The 7758-nt window shown below is 44.3% G+C and overlaps 1 protein-coding gene across 1 annotated transcript in view; it reads right to left on the bottom strand.

Moving 5' to 3' along the window:
- The window catches only part of Rad21 (RAD21 cohesin complex component), a 30205-nt gene extending 26649 nt beyond the window's left edge, over positions 1–3556 (bottom strand). The window contains exon 1 of the mRNA XM_057792012.1: positions 3365–3556. The gene's annotated coding sequence lies outside the window, so the exon portion shown is untranslated. The remainder of the gene's footprint in view (positions 1–3364) is intronic.
- Between the last annotated feature and the right edge of the window lie 4202 nt (positions 3557–7758).

A 7758-nucleotide genomic window follows, 5' to 3' on the forward strand; every position in this document is an offset into this window, starting at 1 on the left:
CAATGTGGTAAGGTCTTCTGAAAAGGGCACACACACTCATGTTGTCTGGGCAGAAACTACATTTCCAGTAATCAACATTAAAGTTATACTTGGATGTGTGTATTGAGAGAGAGAATGAACTAAGCAGCACCAAATGTTTTGCCAAATTTCCTAATGATTAAAATGCCAGCCCAGTTTACATAGGAATAAAGAGCACACAGGACAAGCCTAGTTTCTAAGCACTTGATGGAAGTGCAGCTATATTCTGTTGCCTTGACAGCATAACTTACTCAATATTATCAAATTTATCAAAACATAGGAAGACTCTACCTGGCCATCAATAAGGGATTTGAAAACAAATATATCTATACAACAGAATGTAAGGCAGACTTAAAAAATGATGTCAGCTTGGTACTAACAGGGGAAGGTCCAGGCCAAACTTAGAGTACTTGTGTGTGTGTGTGTGTGGGGGTGTCTTTGGGATATAATGGGCGTGGTCTATGTATATATAGGTGCCTCAGTTGCCATCAGATCTAAAGGTTCCCCACATTCTTAGGTTCAGCCAACTGCAATGGGAAATATTTTTAATACGTGTGTCTGTACACCTTTTATTCTTTTCATTATTCCCCAAACAATATGGTGTGCCAGAGAATTTAAGCATCCCCAGGCTTTTCCCCTTGGTATAGGAAGGAGCTGTAATCCCAGCAACACAGTGTGCCCCGGAACCAATTTCTTACCGATCCAAAGCACAGTGGCCCTCTCAAATTTACATGAACACATGCATATCTCAGAGAGATTGCAGGCATGGTTCTAGACCATTTCCACTGAGTCAAAGGAGGTTTTGGTTTGTCAGTACGCATAAAGTCAACTGTTTTAGGATATTAATTGTATAACCTCTTTATGTCTAAGAAAACAAGGTGTGTAGCTTTATAAAGTAGGCAATATTTTATTAACCTAAATGACCTAATCATGATCTGAATGTTGGAAAAAAGTATCTACAAGTTGGATGCTTAAAGGGTTCTTACAAACCTTCCTTCCACTAGTTTAATTAACAAACAAAAATCGCCACAGGAAATATTAAAGGCAACAAAAGATGTACAACATTTTAAATCCATGGCTGGTTAATCCATCTATGGGAGCCAACGAACATGTAAGGTCATAGGAGCATTTTTCCTAAGCACAAAGTAGGTGTGGAGTACTTATGAAACTGGACACAGGAGTTACCTCCGGAGAGAGGGTCTGCACTTTTGTACTGTTTTGGGTGTATTCATGAATGCGATTTAAAAAAAAAAAAAAAAAAAAAAAAAAACCTTGGGCATACCTATTCAAAATAGAAACTACCACATTAGGAGTCAACATCATCCTGATTTTCATCAGTTAGCAAGTGATGCTTTTTAACCTCGTAGCTCACTTTCCCTATCATAAAAACACCTTCAGATGATAGCTGGGCAGTTTGCTAACTGGAGAACATCAATACCTAACTCGAATAAAAATGGAGCTATTGGGCAAGTGCCATGGAAGGCTAAAAACAAACAAACCAACCAAACAAACAAAAAAACCAAAATAAAAGCAAAAAAGTTATGTCTAGCCTGCATTTTACTGACTCTCCTTTGATATTGATAGATTCAGTTCTAGTCTGAAAATTAACACCTTCCGTACTTAGTTATTTGCAATAGCTAAGAAATCATTTCATGCCTGAAATTTAGTCTGGGCCAGCGGTCTGTAATCCCAGGACTCCTGAGTCTGAGGCAGGAGGACCTTTAAGGCCAGCCTGGGCTACATAAGACTCCTCCAACTCTCCAAACAATAACAAAATAGAAAATCAACCCCCCTCCCCGACTTTTAGCTTTCTCAACCGCATAGTGGGTACAATCTCATCAAGTATAATGAAAATTAAGTGGGACAACACATGTAGTGCCAAGCAGATGCAAACAACAACCTGCCCAGTTAGCACCCATAAGACAAAATGGAAAACTCAAAGTATTTCCCAAGAATTAAAGTTTCCCCAATTACCCAAGTATCAAATGTCTTAGACTCTGCATGATTTGCTAAGTCAGAAAAGAAATTCCCAAAATTCCCAACTTGTGCACAAAAAACATTACTTCAACGTCTTTAACTTACAAACTGTGAAGTACTTCAAACACTGGACAGGGCACACGCTCTCTCCAATGCCTTCTCAAAAAAAAAAAAAAAAGTTGCTCCCAACATTAAAGGTATTTACAACTTAAAAAAGCCGCCTCAGTCTGTTTACAAAACCCTGCAGCCTCTCAGTCCGCTGGCATTTGATTTTTAATAGGATTTTGCACCCTGTGGGGAACGGACGACGGACAACGCTTATCCCGTACAGTTTAACGGGAGTAAATATTAACTTTCTCTTGTAAAGAGAAGGCGACGTACAGAAGTCGCTTCCATAAACCCTTCAAACACCAACGCGTTTTGGGACGCTGAACACAGCCTAACAAATCAGAGAGCCCGAAGAAATATTCTACAGTCTTTCCCTCTTAAATTTGAAGGCAGTTTGGTCTAGCTGAACACCTCGACAGTGCCACCTTACACTATCCTGGCAGAGCACTCTCAAAAGCCTTCCTGTGCCACGAAATAAGCAGGCAGAATCAGAGCGTCCCCACAACCACTCGATCCTTAATCATTAATAATAATAAAAGTTTAGAAAGTTACGGGGAAAACCAGTTACACTTATGTCCTAGGAAGCAATGTTCCCCCGCCGTGTTTAAAACAGCCTGTCCAATTTTGGGAATTCCGAACATTAATAAAAGGAAATATTGGAAAGAAATCGGGTCGGGGATCCAGCATCCTGGCTGGCGAGTCCCGGGGGCCCCGCCGTCACCACATGCCTGGCGCGCGATCCGGACCTCGGACCCCACACCCGGTGCACCGCGACGGCCCCGGGAGCCTCCCTGCCGGCTCCCGCCCTCGGCGAGTCCCGCGTCTTTGCGGCCAGCCATTTTCCCTCGAGGGGGCGGCCGGATCCCGGAGAGCGGGCTCGTTCAAACCTTCCTCGCCTCCCCGCCAGCCCCGTGTTCCTGCCGTCCGACATCGACACAGCGCAGCGGCTTTGGGGGGGGGGCGCGGAGCGGAGCGGAACCATTAGTCACTCGGCCCGCGCGGAGCACGGCTCGGGGCGGCAAGGACCCCCCAGGCGAGGGCGGGCCCGGGAAGAGGGGGGAACTCGGGGGACCCAGGCGACCTGGAGCGCCCTCGGTGCCGGCCGGGAGCTGGCAGCAGCACGCAGGGGTGGGGGCGCGGTGCCGGTCGCCTTCCCACCGCCACTCCCGGCCGCGGGGCCCGCGCCCCGACAGCAGCACGGCGGGGGAAGAGCAGGGGGGAGGGAGCCGGAGCCCAAGTAGGGGTCGGCCGGGCCACTTACCTGGATGTCCGCGGGGAGCCGGGAGGGGTGGGTGGCCCGGGGAGGGGGGGAAAGGGTCGGGGGAGGGGGCGGGGAAAGGGGGAGCCCTTGTGCGGTGTCGCCTCGGAGCCGCTCGCGCTACCGCCACGGCCGCCGCCTCCTTTCCGATTCACTCAAACAAACAAGATGGCTGCCGTTACGGCGCGGCTCTTCCGGCCGCCCAAATCCTCGGTTCAAATCGGCAGGATGTTTACGGTCAAAAACGCCCTCGTGCGCCTGCGCGGCCCGCTGGCGCCGCAGACGGGGCGGCGCAGGCGCGCTGACCACTTCCTCGTCTCGGGACCACCCGCCTGCTGGCCGCGGAGCAGGCGCAAAGGTTCCTAGCGGAGCTGCGCCGGGCGGCCGAGTCCGCACAGAGCGCATGCGTCGTGCTGGCCAGTGGCGTATTTGGGTTTAGTTTTTAACTTGAGTTGTGAATTAAGGCTTGTCGTTGCAGTTGGGTCTGTGGACCCGGCAAAATAAGTATTTTAATGACGTTTGTAACGACGAAGGAAACAACAAAAAGCTAGTTACCAGAAAAGTAAAGACTAATTGGTTCAGTCAATCTCTGTTTAGATTTGCGACAAAGCGTGCTAGCAAGGCTCTGGGAGAATTTTTATTTGTGTTTGTATTTATTTGTTTGTTTCTGTATTTAAGTTTTTCGAGACAGGCTTTCTCTGTGTAGCCCTAGCTGTCGCTCTCCTGGAACTCGCTCTGTAGATCAGGCTGGGCTGGAACTCGCAGAGATCCTCCTGCCTCTGCTTCTCAGGTGCCAGGATTAAAGTCATGAGCCACCATGCCTGGATTCTGGGAGAAACTTTTGAGAGTATTTTACAAGACTCCTTTTGCAAGCACATCTCAACCTAACCCTGGTTTTCCTTTTCGTGGATTCTCAGGCGTGTTCTTGGACGTTCCCGAGTCTCTTCAACAGCTGCTTCTGGCCCCTGTTGTTCCAGCAGTTCCTTGTACTCTAATGCTAATTTCTCACTGCAAGAGTTAGCTGCTGATAGAACCACTTCTCTTCGGAAACACAGCTGATTTGTTAACTTTAGGGAATTTGTTTAACAAACCACTGTCAAGACAAATTTAACTGGCAGAGTTCACCTTTCATTTGAAAACAATCTCTTTTTCATTTCTGACTACTTAGTAATGACTTGCATGATAACTGGATGAGAAACTGGATGCTGCTGCTGTCTTAAGCCTTTTTATAAAGCAGTTGTGTTCTGCCTGCCCTTTTCACAATGACACCCAGCAGATTTGTGAGAGGAAAAACGTTAAGAGGATGATAAAACATACAGTAGCAGATTTTGATTTAGAATTGCACACGATTTTGCAGAGCTGCTCCTCTGAATTGACGCACTTTTGAAACAGGGTTCTATGTGTCAAAATAAGTAGTTAGACGAAAAGGATTATATAATTTAATACCATTGTACTATGCTTACAAAGTTTTGTTAGTTTTTTGAGACAGGATTTCTCTGTGTAGCTTTGGAGACTGTAGACCAGACTGGCCTTGAACTAACAGAGATCCACCAGCCTCTGCCTCCGGAGCGCTGGACTTAAAGGCATGAGCCACCACCACCCGACTTACTTACTAAATTTTGTTAACAGTCACAATTGTCTAGCTTCAGATTAATTTCATTATCTCCCAAGGGAACCCTGTGCCCCTTAGCAAATCCATGCTCATACCCCCTTTGTGTAACCTCTAGAATAGAAATTAATTAGCTGAGGATTTGCCTCTTTTGTGTACTTCAGATGGTGTTATTTGGATTAATGGTTTTTATTAATGATCTTTGCACTGTGGTATCAAAAACACAGGACAGAAAGAGAGAAAGACCTGAGAGAAAAAGACTTCGTTTCTTTCTTATTTTCAGAGATTTCTGCTGACAGACAGCTGCTTGGCCCCAGGCTCCTGGCCAGACATTGGTGAGGGAGGGAGTGTCTGACCTGGGGCAGCTGTTTGTATCCAGAGAGAAAAGCAGCAGAGAATGCTGAAATAGCCAAAAGTCGGGTATCATTTTCAAAGCCCCTCCTCAGTGACACACTTGTATCAGCTAGATTCAGGCATCTGAAGGTTTCAGGGGTTCTCAGCTTGGTGGTGACCAGTTCCAGAGCAAGCATCTAAAACAGGAGCTTGCGGAATCATTCCAGACTCTGACGTCAACAGCATCTCAACAGCCTGTGTGTTAAAGGTTGGTCCCCTGAACAGTGCTAGTCACTGAGGCCTTTGAAAGATGATTGGGTTGTGAGCGCTGACCTTCTTAATGAATAATACATTAATGTATTCATAACTAGGATAACTAGGGAATGTATTCAAAGACTAGGGGAGAGGGCTGTTGCTATAAAAGCAAGTTTCTCTCTTTCTTTCTCTCCATCCATTTCTCTTTCCCTCTCCCTCTTTCCTTCCTAGTCACTGTGAGGCAGCTTTCCTCGTCTATGTGCTCCTTCCATGGTGCTATAGGCCCAGAACCAGCCAACCTAGGTGATCTTGGACTAAACTCTTTGAAAGAATGAGCACCCCATGTTCCCCCACAAAAACCCCAACGTTCCTGCTTTAAGTTGATATCTCAGGTGTTTTTGTCATAGAAGCTAACATGTCGTATAAAAATAACCGCACAGTATGTTACTTTCTGTACCCTGGGTCTTCGAATTAGCACCATGTTTTCCAGTTTTACCCACAGTAAAGAATGCGTCTACACTTAGCTTTTTTTTTTTTCAGGGCCAAACAGTACTTCACTGTCTAGTTTGACCACAATTTGTTTATCTGTTTGTTAGGTGGTCATTGGGGGTGTTTTCACTTTCTGGGGTGCTATGAACACTTGCAGAAGTTTTCGTTTGAATACTTGTCTTCAGTGTTTTGGGATGTATGCCTAGGAGCACAATTGCCTCACTTACTTACTCTGAATCATCCAAACTCTCTTCCACAGCAGCCGAGCATTTGACACCCCTCCAGCAGTGTGTCAGCATTCTATGTTTTCTTAATATCCCCATCAACATTTGTTATTTTTTTCATTTTTATTCTATTCATGTGAGTAGATAAGAAATTATCTTATTGTGATTTTAATATTTATTTTCATAGTTACTAAATGACATTGGATTTCTCCTGTTTATGCTGTTCATTGTGCATCTTTTAAGGAAACACTGTCTCTTCAAGTCCTTTATCCATTTTAAAGATATTGCTTGTTTGCTTTTTATTTTATGAGTATATGTCTCTGTGTGTACACTGCATGTGTGTGGATGCCTTAAGAGGCTGGAAGAGGGCATTGGATTCTTTGAGTTCTGGGAATGGAACCTGTATCTCCTGGGAGAGCAGCAAGTACTCTTAACATTATTCTAGGCTCCTGTGCTCATTTGAAATTGAGATTTTTAAGATTGTTGAGTTGTATTCTTTTTTAACATATTCTGGAACCTAACCTCTTATCAGATATATTTTTGGATATCCTTGAGAAACAATAACACAGAGCTTAAAAATCCAAAATATTCTGATACTCAGTTCTGTAAATTGAAAGTATGCTAAAATGTGGTTTGTCTACATTTGGGTTTGCTGTTCATAGAACTAAGAAAACAATTATTCAAACTTTTAAATTTCAGGAAATCATTTAGTTTATTATTCGAGCATTTTCTAAGTCTTAAACATTGAAGTTTCAGCATTCTTGTTTGTTTGTTTTTGGCAAGTTTTACTATGTAGCCAGACTGGCCTTGAACTCTCTGTATAGCTCAGACTGACCTTCAGTTCACAGCAATCCTTTTACCCCAGCCTGAATTTAGGGATCACAGACATGAGCCACCATTCCTGACTAAAATGTTGTTTCACTTCTATTTTACTTTTGTTTGTTTCTGTGGTACTAGGAACTGAATTTGGGTGAACACTCTATCCTTGAGGGATAGCCCCAACAACCTGTACAAACAAACGTAGTCCTAGCTGTGTTCCTTGAGATAACATTCAGAATCTTAGCATGAAATCATGATTATAAAACATTAATTGATTTGAAGAAGCTTAGTATAATGGAAATCCAATGTTATCAAGTCTTGTGATTCTTGGACTCTTCAAAATAATATATTTGGATTAAATTAAATACAGTAGTTACCAGGCTTAGCAGTTTGACCTTTTGTGTCTGACCTTATAGTTGATAGGCTAATTCATTTCAGAACTTACTCAGCTCCTGACATGTATGCAAAATACAGATACCAAAATTTCTGTGAACTACCTAGAGATGATGGGCTGCTCTGGACGTAGTTAGGAGGCAGGGATCCCCACTAATCAGAATGAACTATTGTTTCAGGCAGGGTCTTGCTGTGTAGCCTGGCTAGGCCTCTGGAGTGCCAAGATTACAGGTACATTGCCACACTGGCTTAAAGGAAAGCTCCTCTGAGCTCAG

Source organism: Chionomys nivalis, chromosome 17 (assembly GCF_950005125.1).
Source record: "Chionomys nivalis chromosome 17, mChiNiv1.1, whole genome shotgun sequence".
Lineage (NCBI taxonomy): Eukaryota > Metazoa > Chordata > Mammalia > Rodentia > Cricetidae > Chionomys > Chionomys nivalis.